Source organism: Pan paniscus, chromosome 8 (assembly GCF_029289425.2).
Source record: "Pan paniscus chromosome 8, NHGRI_mPanPan1-v2.0_pri, whole genome shotgun sequence".
In the NCBI taxonomy this organism is placed as follows: Eukaryota; Metazoa; Chordata; class Mammalia; order Primates; family Hominidae; genus Pan; species Pan paniscus.
The window spans coordinates 95586078-95611549 of NC_073257.2; the positions used below are offsets into that span (position 1 = coordinate 95586078).

General features: G+C 36.3%; 1 long non-coding RNA gene across 2 annotated transcripts in view; it reads left to right on the forward strand.

The window, feature by feature from the left end:
* LOC130540546 (uncharacterized) overlaps positions 1 to 25472 on the forward strand; it is a 65969-nt gene that overhangs the window by 36547 nt on the left and 3950 nt on the right. Inside the window, exons 3-4 of one of the 2 annotated variants that reach the window (XR_008954536.1) lie at positions 10980 to 11125; positions 11220 to 11400. This is a non-coding gene — a long non-coding RNA (uncharacterized LOC130540546). Of the gene's footprint in view, positions 1 to 10979; positions 11126 to 11219; positions 11401 to 25472 lie in introns of those variants that run through there. The other variant, XR_008954537.1, reaches the window with a different exon arrangement.

Genomic DNA, 25472 nt, shown 5'->3' on the forward strand with positions numbered 1-25472 from the left:
TACGATTTTGAAAAGCACTACAAATAAGAAATACAGTTTGCCAAGGAAACATATTATTTGATCTAAGCTGTGTGAGGTAGTTTAGGGAAGGATTCCCTGATAAAGTGACACTTGAGGCAAGATGTAAGGAATTATTGGTAATTAATGTGACGTGTCTCGAAGAAGAAAGGGCATTCCAGAGGAAAGAATACGCTTCAAGGTCCTGAGATGCAAAGGCTAAAGCTGCATTCAAAGGACTGAGGGAAGCTCAATGTGGCCAAGGCAGGAAAAGTGAACCAGAGTCCTGTGGGATCAGTTTAATGAGGCAGGCAGGGACTGGCTGTTCCAAGAACTTACAGGTTATGTTATTTTTTTTCATTGTCCCAAGGAGAAGAGGAAGCACTTGAAGGGTTTTAGCCATAGATTTGTTTTTAAAATATAATTGTGGCTGTACTAATGATAATAGCTTAGAAAAATATAACAGTGCATGTGAGGAAACCAGTCAAGAGGCAAGAGCATGGAGGGTGAAAGTGAAGATAGAAAAAAATAATAATAAAGAGGATTTGGAATTGGGAAGAAAATTAGGTTGTAAATTTGATGACAGATGGTGATTAAGATGTGGGGATGGGGTAAGAAAATGTTAAAGATAAATCTCTAATTTGTATCTTGCGTGATTCAGTCCCATTCAGACCAATTCAGGGTCAACTTACTCATTAGGCTCAGCAGACATGGTGCCTGGGGCCCACAAAATTTTTAGAGGGGTTGTCAAGAAATTTTTTGATTTTCTTTTAATCCAAAGAGCAAAATGAACTTTAGCAAAGACAATGCTTAAACATATAATATTAATATATTCTTCTTTATACCAATGCAATAAAATATAACTTTTAATATTCTTATGGAGGAAACAAAAGTGCCCAGGGCCCGTGGAAGTTATAATGCAGCCCTGGAGCAACTGTCAGTGATATAACAAAACTGGATGAAGACCAGGTGGGCATGGGGCTGGAGGCTATGGCAGCACAGGGCAAGTTGGCTCTGACATCAGTTGAGTTCAAGGTACCTGCGAAACATCCAAGTACAAGTGACAGAAAGTCCTTTAGATATACAACTTGAAAATCACTATGGCATTCTGAATGTCAGAACGTGTGGAGTCATAAAGTATGGATTTCAGTTCCAACTTCACCATTGTGGTAAACTTTGGTAACTCTTACTACCTTAAACAACATCATCTTTCCTTCAAGAAATGCTTCAAAACACATGGCTTTGTTGATGGTGACCTTTGGCCCAGTTGTAGTGAGAGGTTACCTGTGGGCTTACCCAAAATGAGCCAATCAGAGTCCTCCTGTGGGATTTTGTATCTGACAGTGGTTGGAAAGACCCCTGTGACTTCCTAGCAGTCAATCTACTAGAACATGCCCTTGAAATTGCCAGGGAAAGGGTACACTACCACACAGAGAAACTTACTTGAGAAAATGAAGCCAACATTTATAAAGTGACAGATTCAGTGTAGAGAAAATTCCAATGCCATTGTCACCCCTGTTTCCAATCCTACCACCACATCTACCCTTGCATTGTCTAGATAATTGACCAATAAGTTGTCTAGTCTGTTTAGGGTAATTACAATTTTGATTTCTATCATTTTCAAAAGCAAGAAAGATGGCAAATACAACTACAAAACACCACATGATATTGGGTAAGTCTTGTAATCTCCCCAAGCTTCAGTTTTCTGGTCTGTAGGATGAATATGGAAAAACAACAACATAGGGTCATGATGATTACATGAGAAAATCAGAAAATTGCTTTAAAGTTCAGTGTACAGCATGCACACATTGGTTATCATTTTCATGACGAAGAAGAGAGAAAGCAGGAGGGACTTCTAGATGTCAACATGGGAGCTGTTTGGCCCACACAGGGTCTGGCTCAGTTACTGGGAAGCCATTACATGTGGTTTAAAGAGTGCCTTCTCAATGTGCACCATTAGATCCAAGAAAAGTCATTGTTATTTTTCTGTGGTACTTTCTGCTTCATGTTAATCTTTTTTCCTTTTCTGTTTTGTTATTGTTGTTGTTGCAACTCCCTCTTCACAGAACGTGTTAATCTTTACTAATTTTCCAACGTTTGCAAAAAGCAGTGAGCTTACTCTGTATGAAATTCATGTAGAGCTAGGATGAGTTGCCTTCCACCTCACTTAATGCTCACAGTGAAAAATTCCTTCTCTGTGTCCTCTAAGTGTCCTGTCCTAACTGTACTATTGACCTCTCCCCATTGCAGTGTGAATTGTTTATGTCCACTATCTCTCACTGATTAGACTGTGAGTCTTCAAGGACAGACATATAGTCTCATTTATGTGTGTATACCCCAGCACTGAGCACACAATAGGTACTCAACAAACATTAGTTCAATAAACAGATGAATTTAGATACATTATATCGCAAACTCACAAAACACACATTAGCATATCTAACACCAGTAATGTGTAATCCGCACTGTAGAATCTGAAATAAAATCCAAGCAGCTGGATTGAGATTTGGAAGTATATATATGGACAAACAGGTGGTGCTCAGCTCGAGGGTGGCCTGCATCCCCTTTATGAGAAAGAGGCCCTGTGAAGGTAGATGTGAACTGTCTTTAGCTTAGCCTGTGGCAGGAGGCGAGCTCTCGTTAGGAGTACCTGAAAAAACGCATTTCCACAATAAGACAACTGGTTTTTCAAGACACTGCCACCACACAGCTTTACTCTGTCTGGCTCTTACTTTATAGGTCTATCATTAGGGCATCTATATTTTACTTCTATAAAAACTGATAATGAGGTCAGAAAGAGCCCTTTGTGGCATCACTATTTGTAAATTATACGGGCATAAAAGAGCATCACAAAGACTAGAACTCATATTTTGCATTCTCCAATAAGCATACTATCAATTAAAAGCTCAAGGTCAAGAAGCTTAGCCAAGTTTCCATCCAGATGGAATTTATAATAAATATTATAAAGCACTGAAAACAGGGGATTCCAGCCAAAGCAAAGACATGTCATAAAAGGTACACACCTCCCTAATGTGGTAATAGCACCACAAACATGGGTCTTAGTTTGCCACAAATCTGCTTTTTCATTCTGTTTTTCAGCAAACATGTATTCAGTGCCTACTATGTGCTGAAGAATGCATAGAAGCTGCAGTCATGAGAAGGTCCCCGAGAAAATGAGAAGAAATATATATACACAAACTCAGACCCAGATGTACATGGACACACACACTATGTGCAGCTAATAGCGCAAAATCAGTCAGACTAAGGCAGAGTAATTGGTGATTGCTTCTTCAAGCCTGTGTTATGGGTTGAATGTGTCCCTTCAAAATTCACATGTTTAAGTTCTGACCCCAGTACTTCAGAATGTGCCTTATTTGGTAATAGGTTTTCAGTAGACGTAATTAGTTAGGTTAAGATGAGATTATACTGGGGTGGGGTAGGCCCCTAATCCAATATGGCTATTGTCCTTATAGCACAGGAAAATTTGGACACAGACACACATACAGCAAAAACACCATGTGCAGATAACAATCATGCTGCCACAAGCCAAGAAACTACCAGAAGCTAGGAGAGAGACCTGAAGCAAGTCTCTATCTCCTACTCCAGAGTGATTGTGTGATTGGAGCGTGGGATGGAATTTATACCTTCAGAGAAAGGATGGCTCTGTGAACACCTTGATCTTAGACTCCTGACCTCCAGAACTACGAGACACTATATTGCTGTTGTTTAAGCAATTCAGTTTGTGGAACTTTTTTACAGCAGCCCCAGGAAACTAATACAACTTAGTTGATGGTTGATTAGATGACTGATGATTAAATGACATAGTGTATATGAAAAAGCTTTTTGAACTTCAAAGTTTAAAAGCACAAAAATGTACATCATCCATAGAGGCCTTTTGCACAGCCCAAATTATATTGTGTTCCCAAGCAAGTCTGAGCCCCAGGCTTTAGATTTCAAGAGCAAAGCATGGAATCTGGATCTGTACCATACAATACAGGAGCCACTTGCCACATGGGAGCACCCAAAATGTGCCTAGTTCAAAGTGAGATGCACCGTAAGTGTAAAACACACACCAGATTCCAAAGACTTCCTCTGAAAAAAATGTTAAATTGTTCATTAATATTTTTTATACCAACTACATGCTGAAATGATAAAATTTTAGATGTAGTGAGTTAAATAAAATATGTTATTAAAAATAATTATTTCACCTGCTTTTTTATTTTCACCTTTTTAATGTGGCTACTAGAAAATTTACAATTACATATGTGGCACATATTCTATTTGTATTATACAGCACAATTCTAAAGGTAAAATGTGTCCCTACATTTTCCTGAAATCACATAGATACTATTTTCCATCTGGTTATGTGTCAATTATAGCAGGTCTTCCTTCAGATCACCAAATCAGAGCACTTTGCAGTTAAGTGCAAGGAGGTTTGCCTGCCAGTGGTTTCATCAGCTGCTCCCACCTCACCAGGGAAGGTTTTAAAAGTTCAGACCTTTGATCTCCTTCCTCTGCTTGTCTTCATTCCACCCCCTAAGAACTCCAACTCATCCAGCTGGTGGCGAGATCTCAGATTTTAATTCACAATTAGGTTAGAAAGCCAGTGTCCTTTGCTCTTCAGTGAGGAGGTAGTTTTTGAGAAATGACCTCCCCTTGGCCAAACAGAAAAGTCTAAACATTCTACTTTTGAAATTATACAGACTACCATTAAATTTACAGGCTGTCACTTACTATCCCTGGGACTTTTCACAGATACTTAGGGCTAAGCATTAGCCAGGTGATAGAGATACAGATAATTACGAAATAGATTCAGCCATTAGGGGACTGAGAAGCAATTTGGGAAACTAGCATTTACCTCCAGGGTTACAATGATCATTGAATGACAGCTCATATGAAAAGTGCAATGTTCTCTATGGACATAATACCTATTAGCAGGATTATCACCTCAAATTAAAAAGCCTTAGTATTATGTGTGACACAAAGAAGTTTTTTTGTAATACAGTCCCGCCCCATTTTTATTACCTCACAATTCACTACACTTTTCAATGCCCTGAAACGTCTCCCAAAATATTCACTTTAGATATATGAAAATTAAAATCCAGGAAGATATATGACACAACAACTCCCATCCCCCAATTACACAATCACTCTGGAGCAGCAAATGAAGATAGCAGACCACTTTGTGGGGCTATCCCCAGTCTTAAGGAACTTATCCATAATAAGCAGGATTGTGTCAACTGAAACTATGGGGACAAGCTCTGACCCTAGGTGATACGCTGCCACGAAGTAGACAGGATGCCCCATCAAGCAGGGATCAACACAAGACAAAAGTATAATCCTCGCATTTAGGATGCATGGCAAATTCAGGACCTGCCAAACACTGAAAAGCAAAGAATTAAGGAGACATTCCTGATATATTTCCAGACATATTCTACGGGCATCTCCTTGCACAAGGCTTCCAAGGTATACACTCTTCTTACCTTTCCAGGATGAAGAACAGGATTTAAGAAATAGAGAGAAGAAAGCTAAGTTAACAGTAGCTTAATTCCTTGAAGAAACCAATATTAACATCACAAATATGTTTCATTTAAGTCTTTTTCTCTGCTTATGCTTTTAAAGTTGGTATAACACTTTATAAGTAGTTTTGTATTCTGTCTTTTCACATATATAATGTGAATTAGCCCACGTTAGAAAATATTCTTTCAAGTATCACTTTTAATAGAAAAACAACATAGCATTATACATATGTATGTATACATTTCATGATTTGTTTTGTATTCTTTACAGTAATTATTTTGTGATAATGAAAATACATGATATAGTATACAAATGCCAGACATGAATATCTTTGGTCATCAATCTTTGTTACAGATGCTAAAAACATCCTTAGATTGCATCAATGAGCATAAACAATTCAAAGACATGTACTGCATGTCGTCAAACTGCTTACAAGAAAGTCTGGACCATTGCAATTATACTAACAGAGCAGTAAATACACATTTTAGCGACGCCTTGTTGAGTAAAAAATTATTGGATTTTAAATTTGCTAATTACATATACAAAATAATAAGATCCCACTTCTATTGATATGCTTGCTTTGACACCAAGTAAAAAAACAATTTTTAAAATATTTATTAGTTCTCTTTTCCTCCCATTCACAATTGCTTCAAAGAGAATAAAATACCTAGGAATCCAACTTACAAGGGATGTGAAGGACCTCTTCAAGGAGAACTACAAACCACTGCTCAATGAAATAAAAGAGGATACAAACAAATGGAAGAACATTCCATGCTCATGGGTAGGAAGAATCAATATCATGAAAATGGCCATACTGCCCAAGGTAATTTATAGATTCAGTGCTATCCCCATAAAGCTACCAATGACTTTCTTCACAGAATTGGAAAAAACTAAAGTTCACATGGAACCAAAAAAGAGCCCGCATCACCAAGTCAATCCTAAGCCAAAAGAACAAAGCTGGAGCCATCACACTACCTGACTTCAAACTATACTACAAGGCTACAGTAACCAAAACAGCATGGTACTGGTACCAAAACAGAGATATAGATCAATGGAACAGAACAGAGCCCTCAGAAATAATGCCGCATGTCTACAACTATCTGATCTTTGACAAACCTGTGAAAAACAAGCAATGGGGAAAGGATTCCCTATTTAATAAATGGTGCTGGGAAAACTGGCTAGCCATATGTAGAAAGCTGAAACTGGATCCCTTCCTTACACCTTATACAAAAATCAATTCGAGATGGATTAAAGACTTAAACGTTAGACCTAAAACCATAAAAACCCTAGAAGAAAACCTAGGCATTACCATTCAGGACACAGGCATGGGCAAGGACTTCATGTCTAAAACACCAAAAGCAATGGCAACAAAAGCCAAAATTGAAAAATGGGATCTAATTAAACTAAAGAGCTTCTGCACAGCAAAAGAAACTACCATCAGAGTGAACAGGCAACCTACAACATGGGAGAAAATTTTCACAACCTACTCATCTGACAAAGGGCTAATATCCAGAATCTACAATGAACTCAAACAAATTTACAAGGAAAAAACAAACAACCCCATCAAAAAGTGGGTGAAGGACATGAACAGACACTTCTCAAAAGAAGACATTTATGCAGCCAAAAAACACATGAAAAAATGCTCCCATCACTGGCCATCAGAGAAATGCAAATCAAAACCACAATGAGATATCATCTCACACCAGTTAGAATGGCAATCATTAAAAAGTCAGGAAACAACAGGTGCTGGAGAGGATGTGGAGAAATAGGAACACTTTTACACTGTTGGTGGGACTGTAAAGTAGTTCAACCATTGTGGAAGTCAGTGTGGCGATTCCTCAGGGATCTAGAACTGGAAATACCATTTGACCCAGCCATCCCATTACTGGGTATATACCCAAAGGATTATAAATCATGCTGCTATAAAGACACATGCACACGTATGTTTATTGCGGCACTATTCACAATAGCAAAGACTTGGAACCAACCCAAATGTCCAACAATGATAGACTGGATTAAGAAAATATGGCACATATACACCATGGAATACTATGCAGCCATAAAAAATGATGAGTTCATGTCCTTTGTAGGGACATGGATGAAGTTGGAAATCATCATTCTCAGTAAACTATCGCAAGAACAAAAAACCAAACACCGCATATTCTCACTCATAGGTGGGAATTGAACAATGAGAACACATGGGCACAGGAAGGGGAACATCACACTCTGGGGACTCTTGTGGGGTGGGAGGACGGGGGACGGATAGCACTAGGAGATATACCTAATGCTAAATGACGAGTTAGTGGGTGCAGCACAACAGCATGTCATATGTATACATATGTAACCTGCACATTGTGCACATGTACCCTAAAACTTAAAGTATAATAATAATAATAAAAAATATATATGTTTATTAGGTCTTTGACTTTCTTTGAGAAATGGCGGTTCATACCCTTTGCCCACTTTATTACTATATTAGTGGCTCTCTACCACTACTTACAATACATACGAGTTCTGTACACACTAAGAATAGCAACACTTCATTCCAGTACTTCTTCCGAATATTTTGTGAATACTTTCCTTGGGTTTTCTTTATTTTTAATTTTTCTTTGAATGTTTTGTTGTTACATTTTTTAATGTAATCAAAGTCATTATTTATTGACTTTGCAACTGTCTTCACTGTATTTATGTATACCTAGAAAGTCTCTTTCCTGCAAGGTCCAGATAAATACAGAAAATATTTTTCTCTTTTCGAAGAATAGTTTTATTTTTTAATACTTCTTTCAATTAATATAGTTAGAAATCATTTTAGTGAACAATTAACTATGTCAAGAAATTATTTCTGATATCAAAACATTTATAGATTATGTTGAGATAAAAAATGTCATAAATGACCATATGTAAGAGATTTCATCAACTAATTTTTCTTGTAGTGAAATTCTATGTTGTCTTAATAATCTTGTTCTTGGATAATATGTAAATCAGAAAAATGCTTATAAACTAGTATTAATTGTAAACAGCAACTAAAACAATTTTTATAATTTAATCTCTATAAATGTAACTGCATTTAAAGTTCTCACTGTATAAGCTGCTATAATATAAAAATAAATATAGGTAGATTCTAAAATGTTAAAATTGGTTGTTTCTGGATTGTAAGGTTACTATTGATTTTTATTTTATACTCCAGTATTTTCCGATTTTCCTACAACAGGCATTTATGACTTTTAAGAATAAAAAGTAAAGGAATATTGTTTGAATTGAAAATACAGTATTGCTTTTTCCATTAACGCTTTAATAATAATAAACTTTTTCATAGGCAGTTCTTTTTTTCAAAGTGCTTTGTAGTTGTTTTTGTTTCTTATTCCTTTCATGGATAAAAGGGAAAAAAAAGTGGAAAATAGTTCCCTTGAGGCATGTTTCTAGGTCTGAGATTATTCAGACTCATTGGCTGCCACCTCTTTCTACATTAGTCTCCCGTTCGTGTTGTGCTTTTTGACTTCCTGTGAATACACCACACCTTTACACCCAATTCATGCCTTGGCATACGATGATCTCTTGCTTCCTTCCCCTTCCCCATCAGTTTCTGACTGCTGACAATATTCCATCTCAAGATGTTTTTCTTGGCCTTCCTGCCCACACCCCCTCTGCCTTCTCTCTTATGCTTCCTCGCACCTTGCAACATCAAGATCTGTCTCCCCTTCTGAGCCACGAACTTTCTGTTGGAAGCACTGTGTCTTATTCATCCTTTGAAAAATGTGATTCTTACTCATTTGTAAGACCCAATACAATGAGCATATAGCTTCTTTACTTGGCTGCATTACATGGACATTTCAGTAAACCCTAAAAACAAAAAACCTGTATACTTTCAGCATTAAAATTATATGTACAGTAACCTTATTTCCTCAAATGTTAAACATAGAGTTCACATATGATCTACAAATTTGACTCTTAGGTATATTCCCAATAGAAATAAAAACTATCTTTACAAAAACTTGCATATAAATGTTAGTGAGCAGCATTACTCATTATTATTCATATTCATAATAGACAAACACTAGAAACAAATCATTCACTAACCAAGTAATGGATAAACGAATGTCATATACTCAAAAAATAGAATATTATTTGCTAATAAAAAGAAATAACATACTGATACATGCAACAACATAGATAAACTTCAAAAACATTCTGCTAGGTGAAAAAAAAGCCAGTTGAAAAAGAACACGTTATATAGTGTGTCCAGAATAGGCAAACCTATGGAGACAGAAAGGAGATTACTGGCTGGCGAGGGATAGGGGTGTGTGTGTGTGTGTGTGTGTGTGTGTGTGTAGGGTGGGAGGGATAGAGGAGTGACTATTAATGGGTATAATTTTTTTGGAGTGATAAAAATGTTCTAAAATTATGGTAAAAGACTATGGTGTTGGTTTTCACCTTTATAAATATATTAAATACAACTGAATTGAACACTTTAAATGGGTGAACTTCATGATAGGTAAATTATTTCTCAAAAAACTATATATATACACATATAGACATATATATATATAGAGAGAGAGAGAGAGAGAGCTTGAAACACAAAAATCCTTACTCTTTTTTTTTGAGACGGAGTCTCACTCTGTCACCCAGGCTGGAGTGCAGTGGTGCGATCTCGGCTGACTGCAAACTTGGCCTCCCAGGTTCACGCCATCCTCCTGCCTCAGCCTTCTGAGCAGCTGGGACTACAGGTGCCTGCTACCACGCCCGGCTAATTTTTTTGTATTTTTAGTAGAGAGGCGGGTTTCACCATGTTAGCCAGGAAGGTCTCGATCTCCTGACCTCGTGATCTGCCCACCTCTGCCTTCCAAAGTGCTGGGATTACAGGCGTGAGCCACAAAAATCCTTACTCTTCATGGGACTGGCAGCCCATCCTCAAACTCTACCCCATAGCCTTGCCACTATCCACCACTGAAGGAGGAATGTGAAGATATGGTCATGGATAGACTCAGGAAATATGAGATTTAGCAACATCTATTGTAACTACTCTTGGTAATATTTTAATAATGTGTTTACATTTTGAAGCATCAGGCTGGCCAATCAAATAGTCACAAGGTCAAAACAACCCCATTAATTCAACTATATCAAAGTGGCTGTATAGAAATGTGCTACTTTTCCACCACTTCCTAGCCCCCCAGGGATTAGTGGTCGAAGGTTTACTTCTCCGACCTTCCATAGATCCCTGTTTATGACCCTTTTATGTTGTGGTATTATTGGATTACGTGTATATTTCTCCTAAAAGGTTAGGCTAGCTAAACTATGAATCCACAGGCTATATGGATTCATTATGGAACTCTGTCTTCTACATACAACCTGGAAAATGGTAATGTTTTATGTTTACTGAATAGAAGTTTAAAAAAAAAGCCAAAAAATAAGAGATGGCATCACTGCTAACTTTAAAAGTATATGCTTTCTACCTCTATTCCCAGGAAGATGTTAAGCAATTTATTTGATGTCCTTCAAAAACTAAATTTATAATGAAACAAGAGAAACCATGATTAACTATCAAATTCAACTTGCTGCACAGCATAACAAAACTACAGTGGAATAAAGAATAAGGAGAATTTTGAGTCATGTGAGTAGCGGAAAACCAAATATCCTTGGTGATTTAATTTTACCTGAATAAAACAGGGGCTAGGCAAGTTGACCTCTAAAATCTTTTTTCCTAGGTCTTGTACAATTGAAATTTAAGAGCAAGGTTGCTTCTGTACCCCTATACAGACTTGGCGCTGTGCCTCCACATTAGCTGCCAGAAAGATGACGAATGACAATCAAAGAAATCACCAGGAGACAATGGCCTCTATAAGGCCCACATGCTTATTTGTTCTGAATTAAAATGCTCAAACTTCAGATTCACTCTCGTCCTCTGTATTTATGGTTCCTTCTGCCTTGAAGCAAGCATAGTGAGTGCCATGATAAATTGTTGAATGTCTGTCTCATTTCCAGGCAGACCCTGTAAATTTCTGAGCTGTGCTTTGCAACCCTTCATTCTGATTTGTAGCATTCAGCCACACTGTCAATGACACACAACGGGTCTGCAAGGCCCTTTTCCTTTGGCTGAACAGTGGCCATGAGATCCTGGCCTTTCATTATCCCCAGAATGTCACAAAACTGTGCTTAATCAGAGCATCCAGCCCTTTTCAATGAGGATGATGTGCTTGTCTTCCCGGTCAAGACTTTTGTCTAAGATGTGGCAGGTGCTGAGAGGGGCACAACCTTGTCAGGATGTGTGATTTTGGAATAGACATAGTAGGGAGGGTAAAGTCCTAAACAGAAGGTTCTCCCTGTACTTAGGATGAAACCCCAAAATATCAATCCTCTGTGACAAGTATTCTTTTCTTAAACACATATTTATAACATGCCCAGCACTCTTGTAGAAGCTGGGGAGATAGGAGAAAACAAAGCAGGGCAAGTCCTTGATCTCTTGGGGCTTAGATTATGTTCCTTTCACTGAATGAACAAAGGGGCGAATGAGTGAATGTACATGATCTTTGTCTTCACAAGAGGTTGCTAATCCCATTGCCATCTAAATCATATCCGGCCCTCTAAGCCAGGCTTACAGCACAACCTGGGCAACTAGTGAAAGTAACCTAAAGGATAAAACAGTTTTTCAAGGTTATTTTTCTATACCTTTTCATACATGAAATATTAATACCTGGCCCCTAAATTCTGGTTTTCTTTGCCAACTTCAAGATTTTTCCCTGAACCTGTATGATTCTGTTCAATCTCTCAACCTCCAGCTTGGTGGGCCTTAATGTTCACACATAATTTTCAGTTTCATATCCTCCTTCCATATTTGTGTTCTTTCAAAATTAAGTATGCATCAATAGTCCAGCTCAAGGTAGCACAGAAATTCACCTACTCAGAGGACAGATTCAGATCACTATGAAATAACTGTCTCCATGGAATCTAGAAAACAAAACGGAGTGGGAAATTAAGACATCATCTTTTCCCATTTGCCAGATAAAGGTGCACTTTGATGCTAGACATTTATTTACAAAGACTGGACAATAAAACTGAGACCCAATTAAAGCCTGGGGTGAAAGAAGGCAGAAAAGCTGAATTTGTATCTGAGGGGTCTCTGTCTCATCAGTGTTGACGGATAATAAAGGGAGCCTAACATCCAGGGCGGCTGGAAGACTGAGCTTTCCTCAATCCCCACAACAAAGCAGAGGCTAGAACTGTAACAGAGAATCAAACCAGAAGGCAAATACTCCAAAGCAAGTTCTGAATAAGAAACACAATCGTCGGCATAGGTACATTAAAATATGAAGGATTAGGCAGTGAAAAAAGAATAGAGATGAAGAGAGGAAGGAAAGACTCAACACTTCCTAGTCTCACAGTAGGTGCTGAGCACTTTCACATACAACAGTTCATTTAATATCCACAATTTTTGTGAAACAGATATTATTAAAACTCATGTTGAGAAAGGACAACAAATTGCTGAAAATCTGAGAAGTGAAGCAGCCTACATAAATCAGACAGATGATAACCAGAGAGCCAGGAATAGAACCCTCGTCTCTCTGATACCAGGAGATTCATGGTTCACCTTCATCAGCTTTATCATCATAGCAGAACAATGTGAAAGTTTACGTAAAAAGTCTTCCATTTTTTAAACTTTTATTTTAGGTTCAAGGATATATGTGAAGGTGTGTTACATAGGTAAACTCATGTCACAGGGATTTGTTGTACAGATTAGTTCATGCACCAGGAATTAAGCCTAGTACCCAATAGTTATTTTTTCTGCTCCTCTCTCTCCTCCCACCCTCCAATAAACCTCAATGTCTATTATTTCCTTCTTCATGTTCACAAGTTCTCATCATTTACCTCCTGCTTATAAGTGAGAACATGTGGTATTTGGTTTTCTCTTCCTGCGTTAACTTGCTGAGGATATTAGCCTCCAGCTCCATCCATATTCCCACAAAAGACATTATCTTAAAAACCTTCCATTTTACTTGACTGGACTTAATGTTCTCATTTTTTTCCCTAATTTGATGGGACACTAAATGATTTGATCTATTACTAGAGAATAAGGAAAAGAGAGCATAAATTGCTATTTACTGTTCATAATTACATACCTATATCAGAATCAGCTTTTGAAAACATTGTAAAATAAATAGTATATTGTTTCCAGAGTTTATCTCCACTGTATTAAGAAGCATTGTAAGAACAGCACCGGGCTCCAGAGATTCGGGGTGACTTGGAAGATGACAGTGCAAGCGAGGTGTGTATTTTCAACCTTTAACTGGCCTGATACCCTAAGCCTAAAGAGAATTTCTCACATTAAGATATCATAAATATTGTTTCCTACATGTTATTTACTTTAATCTTCCTAACCTCTAATGGTCTTGGTATCACTGTTATTGCCCTTTTATAATAATACTGAGAAAGTTGAAGCTCAGGAGAGTTAAAACGTTATCCAAATTCTCTTCTAACACTGAACTTGCTTGTGCTAGTTTATTGCCAAGTCAAATGAGACATGACTCACTGCTCACTAGAGGTGTACTACGAGACTTCATTTGAACTATGAATATGAGTGGGAACCTGTGCAGTGTGTGTGTGTGTGTGTGTGTGTTTCCCAGCAGGTGACTTATTTATTAATACTACCAGCATATTCACACACTGGATCCACCTACTCTTAGGCCAAACTCTGCATCAGCACTGTGGTAGACTGTTACTCAAACCAAAGCTCCAATGGTCCTTTAGCTACATCTTGATAACAGACAAAGGATAAATGCACACATGAGTACCTGAGATCTTCAGTGCCACTGCTTTAGAACTGGTAAAATATGTTCTTTGAGCCTATAATATTGATACATTTGTATTTTTCTTTTATTTTTCTTGGCCCTGACTTTTTTCTCCTTCTACTTTATGAGTTCATTCAGTTATTTATTTAGTATATATATATGTACATGATTGGAAGAGCATAAGGAAACAAGGGTGTAAATTATATATAATTTTTGCATATATACATGTACATTTATGTATATGTATATGTGTACGTGAATACAGTTGGCCCTTGAACAAGATGGAGTACTGTTGACTGGAAGCCTTACTGATAACATAAATAGTTGATTAATATATTTTATATGTTATATGTATTATATACTGTGTTTCTACAATAAAGCAAGCTAGACAAAAGAAAATGTAACTATGAAAACCATAAGAAGAAAAAATATATTTACTATTAATTAAGTGGGTCATAATAATGATCTTCATCCTAGCCGTCTTCACTTTGAGTAGGCTGAGAGGAAGAAGAAGAGTGGTTGGTCTTGCTATCTCAGCGATGGTAGGGGCACAAGAAAATTGACATGTAAGTGGACCTGCCCAGCTCAAACTTGCGTTGTTTAAGGGTCAGCTGTATATCACACTACTATATGCCAGACACTATTCCAGGCACTTGGAGTACGGTAGTGAACAAAACAGACATAATTTTCTGCCCCTGTGGAGCTTACTTTTTTTGCAGAGGGCATTAGAAAATAAATAATAAAAATGATAAATTATAGGATATGTTAGGAACTGAAAAGTGTTATGGAATATAGGGCAGCATGGGGCTGAAGAGATATGAGTGGGGGTGCAAGCTTCACTTTTAATTAGGGTGGCTGGGTAGGCCTCTTTGACAGGATGAGATCTGAGCGAATACTCTAAGGAAGAGAGAGAAAATCATTTGGATTTGGAGGAGACTTCCAGGAAGAGTGAACAGTCAGTGCAAAGAACGTAAGGCACGAGCATGCTTGACATATTTGATAAATAGCATGGAAGCACGTGTATGTGGCTAAAGAGAGTCAGAAGGAGAGAATAATGATAAGTTCAGGGAAGTCTGAGGGTTGCAAGTCTACAGGGTTATTGTAAAGACTTTGTCACATACTCTGAGTAAGACAGAAAAATGTCAGGAGAATTTGAGCAGGGAATGACTTTATTTAACTGACTTTTTACAAAATTCACTCCAGTTGCTATGTTTAGAATAGATCTTGTGTTGGAAAGGTTGGAGGCATGAAACCAATTTACACACTAACTGCAGAAATTCAGGCCAACGATAATGTTGGCTTGGGTCAGAGTGATAGCAGAGGAGGTGCTAATAAGTTGTCAGATGCTGAATACATTCTGAATGTAAATCCAGTAAGATTCCTTGACACTTTGGATGTGGGGTGTAAATGAAAGATAGCAGTCAAGGAAGATTCTAGGTTTTCGCCTGAGAAACTTGAAAGAAATTGTTACCAAGAATTGAGATGGAGAAGGCTGCAGGTGAAGCAGATGTGAGGGTGAGACCAGGAGCAGAATTCAAAGTTCTGCTTACGTACGTCACGTTTGAGATCTCTATCTTTTCTGAGTGGAAAGGTCACGTAGGCACTTGGATATACACATTTAGACTTCCATAGAAAGTCTAGATGAGGTAAAGAGGTATAGATTGGGATCTATCAGAATATAGATGTTATGTAAGCAATATGAGTTAAAGTCACCAAAAGAGAGTGTCGAATTAAAAAGAAGAAAGCCATTAAAACATTTAGAATTTAGGTAAAGGAGGAAGAAATGTAGGCAAAGAAGAAAGAACAACGAAATAGTATGCTGTATCACAGAAGTCAAGCAAGAGTACTTTTTATAAATGGAGATCTTGAATTTTATTATAAATTGCCTTAAAGTTGAGGAATTTGAGGAAGCCATTGCATTTTGGCAACACGGGGTTCTTTGATAACATTAAAGCAGCAGATTTAGTGGAGGTATATGAATATGAACCAGAGAGGAGAGAAAGAAAGAAAGTATGATGAGGAAGCAACACCTTGAATGGGCAATTCTTTGCGTGTAAGATAGGCTAAAGGTAAAGATTGTAAACTGTGAAGTCAGAGTATTTTCCTAAACTTAAATCACGGCTCTACTTATGTATTAGCCTTTGAATGTTGCAGCATTATTTCACTTTGCTAAGCCTCAGTTTTCTCGTCTGGAAAATACAGTTATTAATAGCACCTATTCCACAGGTGTTTTGTGAAAACTAAATGAAGTAATATATGGGAATCCCTTAGCAAAGTACCTTGTATCTAGTAGGATTTGAATAAATGTTAGCTATTATTATTTCTATTAATAAGCTTTTGAGACATTTTTCTATGAAGAGCAGAACAGAAGCAGGAGTTTTACAACCTTATGCATAGCTTTAAACATAATTCTAATTATCTTGTCATATACGTCATATGCCATATGTATATACACACACACGAGTGTACAAAGATAATGCCTCAAATATGTTACTTGAAGTTGGAATAAAAATAGTCGTGGTGCACATATTTAGTAAACTGTTGCAATTGGTTTCCATTATAAGATTTAAATATAACATAATTTTGATGTCCCTGAAAGCCTCATTAAGCCAGATTCAACTGTGTAAGCATTTAGATCAAAGAGTATAGTTCTTTTGAGAGAACTTTTAGAAGTATAGAGCTTTAGAACTCTATAAGCTACTCAACTATCAGATGATTCAAGTTGTCATTGAACCATTACTTTTTAAAGTAAGTATATGCTGTGGTTGCCTGGAAACCACGATCTATCTTTGAGTTCATGAAGTTTCTGATCCAGAATTCTATATATGGGTCAAATATCATGTATTTCAACAGGATGAGAAAATCTAAAATTTCGGTAAGTGCAATCAAAGACAATGCCACAGAACTGACCCCCAGAGCTGCCAAGCAATTCAGAAGACTGGATCATGATTCAGGAACTAAACCACCTCATTGCCAATAAGAAAACAAAACCAAAAACCAAAAAAGTGACAAAAATGTAAGCATTTCCAAAGCTGATTTTTAAAATAAAGTTTAAAACATCTATGCTTACTTATATCAAAGCCAGAGTTCACAACATTCTATTCCCCTGTTTCAGCCCCAAACATCTTACAGGCTCTTTTGGTGCCATGTTTTACTGGAGTCGTTTATTCAGTGACTACCAAAGATACTTAGGAGGTAAGGTTGTTCAGATTTTGCATATTGGAGGTGAGAGAAAGGAGGATCGACTGATGGAATTCACTAAGAAAGGAGATGCAGGAGATTGACCAAAGTTGGGACATGAGATCTTGAGTTCAGTTTTGAACATGTTGATTTTGAGATTCTTGTTAAATCTCTAAGTGAAGATGTCATGAAAATATTTGGGTATATGAGTTAGTGGTTCAGAGCAAAAAAATCTTAGTCTAGTGATAAAAACTTGGAAATAACACCATATAAGTTACCAATTGAAACCTTTAATCTTGGGGAAATGAAGTAGACTGACAAGAAAATAGACCCTAACACTAACCCTGAATAACTCTAATCTTCAAAACTCCTATCTGCTGTTTTAAGTTTCTGGGGAGGATCCACAGTAATTTAAGAAAGACTAAAAAGTAGTTATTCAAGTTAAGGGAAACAAATTTAAATAAATGGATCATATTCAATTTATGAAATTCTATGAGTGGTTAAGTAAAATGAGAACTAAAATATATCTACTGGCATCAAGGCACAGAGGTCACTGATGTCCTTAGTAAGTAAAAAATTGGTGAAGTGCAGGCATATATTTGTTTCAATAAAATATAAGCTATTTAAGTGGGAGAGGAAACAGAAAACGCATTCCTCTGTCTTTTAAGAAATCTGTGAATAGAAGGAGAGAGATAGAACTGCAGCTAAAGTAAGGAGTGGAGTCTAGAGATATTTGCTTTGATTTGGTTTTATGTTACAATCTGACATGATGTGGCAAAATGAAAATAAAAGAAACAGAAGGGATAATATAGGTATGTTTCCTGAGAAGAAAGAGAGTAAGACTCAGAACAAAGGTGCATAATGAACTAGCCACAGGCAGAAGGATGTATATTTCCTGAGAGAGAGAGATGCTGAGAGAGACACACATAGAAAGAGAGAGAGAGAGAAACTGGTGCAGATGACCAGTAGAGGTTGGTTTACAGATTGATGGCTTACATTAATGAGGGTCCCATTTAAAGATCTCCCACCTCAAGCCTCCATCTGAGAATTAAGGTGAACACATGAGAATCAAGATTTTGAGAAATATGAAGACTTCAAATAATCTTAGGAGAGATCATTGAGTAGAGAAAAATGGTCATTAATGTAGTGGTACCAACTGATTTTCTTCAATTACATAGAAAAAGGAAGATAGCTAGAAAATTGTGTTTTATTTAGAGCAGATGAGTTCACAAGAATTAGAAGGAAAGACCAGAGTATAAGCCTTGAGGACATTAGAACAAGAAAGTATTCATGGGGAAAAACAGATTTAAATAATGTATCACAGACAGGAGAATAATATTCATAACTTATTCATTACTGTATCTCCAGCAAGGTGGGTGTGATCATTTTGTAAAAATTCATCTTGTAATATGATGATAAAATGTGCCTTTTTTCTATGTACATGCTATATTTCAATAAAACAGTTTTACAAATAAAAACAATACAAAAGTATCAGTGAATTATAAGTCCCCAGTTGTATTCAGTATACTCTAGCCAGAATGTACTTTTTTAAACATCTGCTGCTATACAAGGGAAGAGTGTACTGAACCTGCAGTTTAATTGTTTGATTTTTCAAGACATGGACATAGCACACCGAGTCATTTAAAATGTATTGGGATAACGCTGTTATGATCCTTTTTTATATCTGAAGGATCAATATTAATATACCTCTTTTTTCCTGATACTGATCGTTTTCTTTTTCTTGTTATTTCTTGATTACTTTTGGCAGGGGTTTGTCATTTTAATGGCTTTTTTCACTTAAAAAAAAGAACTATTGATTTTGTTCATTCTCTCTACCACAAGTTGTTTTCTACATCATTAATTTCTGTTCTTATCTCCTTTACTTTCTTCCTTCTATATCATTTGAATTTAATTTGCTGCTCTTTAACTTCTTGATATCAATACACAGAACAGTGTTTCTAAGTCTCTCTTTTCCAATATACATTTAGGGTTAAGATTTTCTTCTTTTTATTGTGGTAAAATTAACATAAGTAAAAGCTACATATATTAAATGGACATTATGATGGAGTATTGGCAGATATATTTACCCATAGAGCCACCATAACAATCAAAATATAGAACATTTTTTCTATCATTCCAGAAAGTTTCCCCCCTGATCTTTTCTTGTATTTCTTTACATGAATAGAACCATAAAGGTATTATTTGTAACTGTCTTATTTCTTTTAACATATTGCAATTTAGTATCTTTTACAATGTTTTCTCCTTAGTATTGAGATAAGTTTTGCAACCAGTGAAATGCACAGATCTTAAATGTATAATTTCAATAAATTTTGTCAAATGTGTAACCAGCCTTCTCAATCGAGACATAGAATAATCTATCACCCCAGGAAGATCCCTAATGCAACATTAGGCAACTACTTCTCTCAATTACATTATGCAGATTACTTTTGCCTCTTCTTTAGCTTCATATAAATGGAATTGTACAGTATGTATTTTTTAGTGTATAGCCTCTTTCACTTGGCATAATATTTTGTAGATTCATCAATGTTATAGCATGTATCAAGGGTGTGATCTTTCATAGTGCTAAGAAGTATTCCAAGTACCAATATATCATAATTTCTTTGTGCAAAAATTGTTTATGCAAAATGTTTATGCAAAATTATGTTTATTATTTAGCTACCATTAATGGACATTAGGATTTTCTCTTTAGTAGTTGATCATTATGAATAAAGTTACTTTAAACATTTTTATGTAAGTCTATTTGTGGATATAGGTCTTCATTTCTTTTGAATAAATTTCTAGAATTACTAGGTAAACAGATAGATGTAGATTTACTCTTATAAGGAACACATAGTTTTTTAAAGTGATTGGATCACTTTACTGACCTAAATCAGTGACATGTGTGGGTGTTCAATTTATTCCACATACTTTTCAACACTGGGGATTGTCAGCTTATTAAATTTTAGAAATTATAGTGGTAGGAAGTATTATCTTACAGTGGTTTTAATTTGGATTTTTCCGGTAACTAACAGTACTGATCCCTTTTAATGTGATTTGGGGCATTTATTCATATTTTACGAAAGCTTATGTTCACGTCCACTGCAATTTTTTGCATGTTTTCAAATTATTGATTTGTAGACATTCTTTATATATTTTGGATAAAAAGTCATTCTCCAAATGCTTTCTATGCCTCCATTAATAAGATAATGTTGTTTTTCTTCATTATGTTAATATGGGTATAAAGGATAAAGTGATTTTACAGCTGGATTAGGATAATATAATTACATGCATAGATGCTTGGAAGTTTGGCACTGGCTCTTGACTAAGATATAGACAGTGTGATAAACAATGTTTATTGTGTGATGTTTAATATTTGAAACTCCCCTGGCAGCATACATGAATGATTTATACTTGGCATAATCATATAGATAGTCTTCTTTGGCCATATAGCCAGAGGGGCACCAAAACTGCTGGAAAATTTAGGGAACTCTCCTGAAGCAAAGTGTTATTGCTCAATTTTTAGTGGTTGAATCCAGAGGTGAAGGACAACCTTGTGCAAATAAGAAAGACCCTAGGGAGCTGTGCCTGGAAATCTCTTGCTTGTCTGCCCAGTCTTTCTCTTGTTCTTCCCTTCTGCCCACTTTTTCTCCTCTTTATTCAGCTGTACCCTAATTTTTGCTTTATATAGATATGTTCTATGGATTTGTAGGTCTTTTCAATTATCCATTACTGTTGTAATCTTTGCAAAGAGGAAATACATTTATTGATGGGCAACCACTAAATTGAACTTCCTGGAATTAGCATACCTAATAGACTGAGCCTTCTTTTTGTTTTCAGAATTAGGCTATTTCATCTAAATTTTTAGGATCTTAACATATAATTGTTTGTGGGAGTCACTTATTGTACTTGTAATATCTGTAGGATCTCTAATGGTAGCCCCTTTTTTCATTTCTGATATTGATAATTCTGTCTTTGTCTCTTTCTCTTCCTCTCTCTTCTGTCTCTCTCTCTATTGCTCTCTGTGTATGTGTCTAAGTGTGTGTGTGTGTGTGTGTGTGTTTGTGTGTGCAGACATGCATGTCTCTCTCTTTTGATTAGTCTTGCTAGGGTTATATCAATTGCATTAATTTTTCTAGAGACCAGCTTGGACTTTCTTAATTTTCTCTATTGTCATGCATTTTCTATTTTATCTTTTTGCTTTCATCTTATTTACTTCATTTTCTGTATTTTACGTTTAAGTTGTCCATTTTTTTCTATATTCTTAAGGGGAAACTTAGTTCGCTAATTTTAAACAGTTCTATTTTTCCAAGATAATCATTTTAGTCTGTGAATTTTCTTTTAAACATTGTTTTATTCATATCCACCAATTTTTAAATATTGTGTCGTTATTTTTAGTGAGTTCAAAATATGTCTTAATTTTCTTATATTTCTTTTCTGATACACATGTTATTTAGAAGGGTAATAATATGACAAAATATGTAATTTTTCTGGGTTTCTTACTTTTTTAAAAGTTTTATTATATTAGAATAAGAAAAGAAATCATAAGATTTTGAATTCTAAAAATTATTGAGACGAATTCAGTCATATCACTTTCTTTGTGCAAGTTCCATGTGTATTTGAAAGGGATGTTGCTGTTCATATTCTTTTACAGATTTTATATATTCCTAATGTTTTTTATTTAATATTTAAATCAGTTGTTAAAAGAGGAGAGTTAATATCAACAACAATAAGTATAGACTTATCTCTCTCCTCTTTTGCTATTTTTGCTTCAGGCATTTAAAGTTTGCCTCTTCTTTTCTTTTTTTTTTTTTTTTAAGAGAAAATTCTCACTCTGTCACTGAGGCTGGAGCTCAGTGGTGCAATCATAGCTCACTGTAGCCTCAAAATCCTGGGTTCAAGTGATCCTTCCACCTCAACTTCCCAAAGTGCTGGGATTACAGGTGTGAGCCACTGTGCTTAGACTGAAGCTTGCCTCTTTTATCATTGTGTAGTATCTTTTTAAAGTCTGAAAGTACTTCTTTTTTGAAGTTTATTTCATTTAATATTAATCTAGCCACTCAAATTTTATTATGCATACATTTTTATAGTGCATCTTTTTCCTCTTTTACTTTGAACTTTTCTGGCCTGTATCATTAAACCATATCTCCTCTCCTCTGTTGAGAATATGTTGTTGAAGGACTTTGCTTTTTTTTTTTTTTGTCTTATCTGAAAAATTCTCTCTATTTGCCTTTTTAGTACATTTACACTTAATATAATTATATATATGTTTAGTCTAGGTCCATAATTTTGCTACTTGTTTGTTTAATACTTTTGTAGGTAAGGTCTCTGGTGTTTATGTGAAACCATTTGGCCCCTGCCACTTTGAGTTACCATCATCCTCATTGAATTCAGGAAGCCAAATTCAATAGCAACATCTCCCACTGTCATTTTTGGCTTAGGTAATAGCCACTATAGACCCACAAAAATTAAACAAAAGAATGACAGTACTCACCTCACTAATGTACTTTTAAAGTCTTGATGAAAAAAGTGTCTCCTACACCATCGTGTGAGACACAGGGAGTAAATGAGCAGGTCTAACATAGTATTTCAGTCTAGCATTTCAACTTCCTTTAAATTGGATACTTGTCTGTACTAGACTAAGCAAATTTTCGTATTTTCTTTTCAGTAATTGTAGGCCACCTTTAAGTTCATGTTTCAGCCAACTAACAAAGCATACTTTTAAAGCCAGTATCAATTTATACAATCAATTAAGAATCTCTGCTTAGAGTACCCAAGTCAACAAATTCATCCCATGATAACTACATTTCTTCTACCTTTACTCTATGCCCTTAGAATTGTTTTCCAGACACCTTCTTTAGATTTGTATAAATATAAATTAGATAAATTTTGCGAAACATTGGGCAGAGGAAATTATGGCATGCACTTATGAGTCACACTTTGTTCTTGACTCTCAGGATCTGTTTGGAATTAAACCTGTTTATAAATCTAAGAGCAAGACCTCTGGTAGAAGTCTTTGGCGTAGGTGTTAAGAAATATCAGTAGTTTCCTTTAAGACAACCTTAGAAGAGACCATTTGCTTTCTTGTCAAAGGAGTGTTGATGGGGTGAGGGGCTGCTGTTTCTATTGGCAAAGACAGCTCAGCAATATTTGGAAGATTAAAGTTCTTAGCATAAAAATCTGCCCAGAAGCTGGGTGCAGAGGTTCACACCTGTAATCCCAGCACTTTGAAAGGCTGAGGCAGGAAGATTGCTTGAGACCAGGAGTCTGAAACCAGCCTGGGTGACAAAGAGAGACCCTGATTCTACATAAAATAAAATTACCTGGGTGTGGAGGTACACACCTGTAGTTTCAGATATTTAGGAGGCTAAGGTGGGAGGATCGCTTAAGCCCAGGAAGTTGAGGCTGCAGTGAGCTGTGATGGCACACTGCACTCTAGCCTGGGTGACAGAGCCCCAATACTTTATAATCAATGCCCTAACTTTACCAAAAGAGACCTTCAAAGATTGTGAATTCATTTACATTGCAATCCGCCCACCCACAGGTTTAACCTTTGTGTGTGCTTTTTAGAAACTGCAATCCTGTTGCTAATAGAGATAGGACATTTTTTTTTTTCTGGTTTGCTGCCTAGAACTTGAGTTAAAAAGTCTTGAGCTCAAAATTTTCTTTCAGCACATTTTTCAGTAATGTAGAGGCAAACAAACAATCCACAGTTCCAATACTCCATTTCCATAAAATGTCCTATGGCATTAAATATTTGGCCATTCAAAGCTTTATTGACACTTAATTCCTGGTGACCACAGATGACAGTTTAAATAAGTGCTTGCCATAGCATGGCATGGGCTGCCAATGCATTTACTACCAGCATCAGGCTTATTAATGACTCTAGATCTAGTCAGAAAAGAGAACCAATCCAGATGTGTATCTCTAAGATGTTGATGAAAAAACTCAAACATTGTAAAACATTTCAAGAGGTTTTCCGAGCCAAATGTGAGGACCACGACCTGTGTGTGATACAGCCTCAGGAGGTCCTAAGAGCATGTGCTCAAGATGGTTTGTTTACAGCTTGATTTTATACAGTTTAGGGAGACTGAAGTTACAGGAAAAGACATAAATCAATACATGTAAGGTAGACGTTGGTTCAGCCCAGAAACACAGGATATCTCAAAATAGGAGCTTCCAGGTTATATGTGGATGCAAAAATTTCCTGACTGACAATTGGTTGAAAGAATTAAGCTTTGCCAAAAATGTTAAAGTCAGCAGAAAGAAATGCTTGGGATTAAGATAAGGGGGGTTGTGGTAGCCAAGATTCTTGTTACACAGATGAAGCCTCCAGGTAGCAGGCTTCAGAGAGAATAGATTGTAAATGTCACTTACCAGACCTTAAAAGGTATCAGACTCTTAGTTAAATCTTTCCTGCATCAGGAAACGATCTGGAAAGAGAAAGGGGTTCTCTATAGAATATAAATTTTCCCCACAAGAGATGGCTTTGCAAGATTATTCTAAAATATGTCAAATAAATATATTTTGGGGTAAAATACTTTGATTTCCTTTAGGGCATGTTACCTGTCATGTGATGTTATTCCAGAGTTAGGTTGGAATTGGTATCTTATTGCTACAAAGAGTCTGTTCTCTCAGTCTTAGGATCAATGTTAATGCTGGTCAGTTTTATCTAAAAAACAAAAAGGAGAGGGTATAATGAAACTTGTCTCAGGCCATCTTCCCATCATGGTCTGAATTAATTTTCAGGTTTCTTTGGAATCCTGAAAGAAATCCCCCCTTTGGCTGAGGGGGAGGGGTACATTCTGTCAGTTGGGGGGCTTAGAATTTTATTTTTGGTTTACAAAGTTTCTGTCTCTCTCAAACTCCTTCTGCTACTAATAAATGAATCAAGTAGAGATCAGGGAATCAAAGCCACTATAAGTGCTATGGGATAAGAGAACTATCATAGGAATTAGATCTTACAAAATTTTGAGAGGAGGTGGGGCAATGATAGTC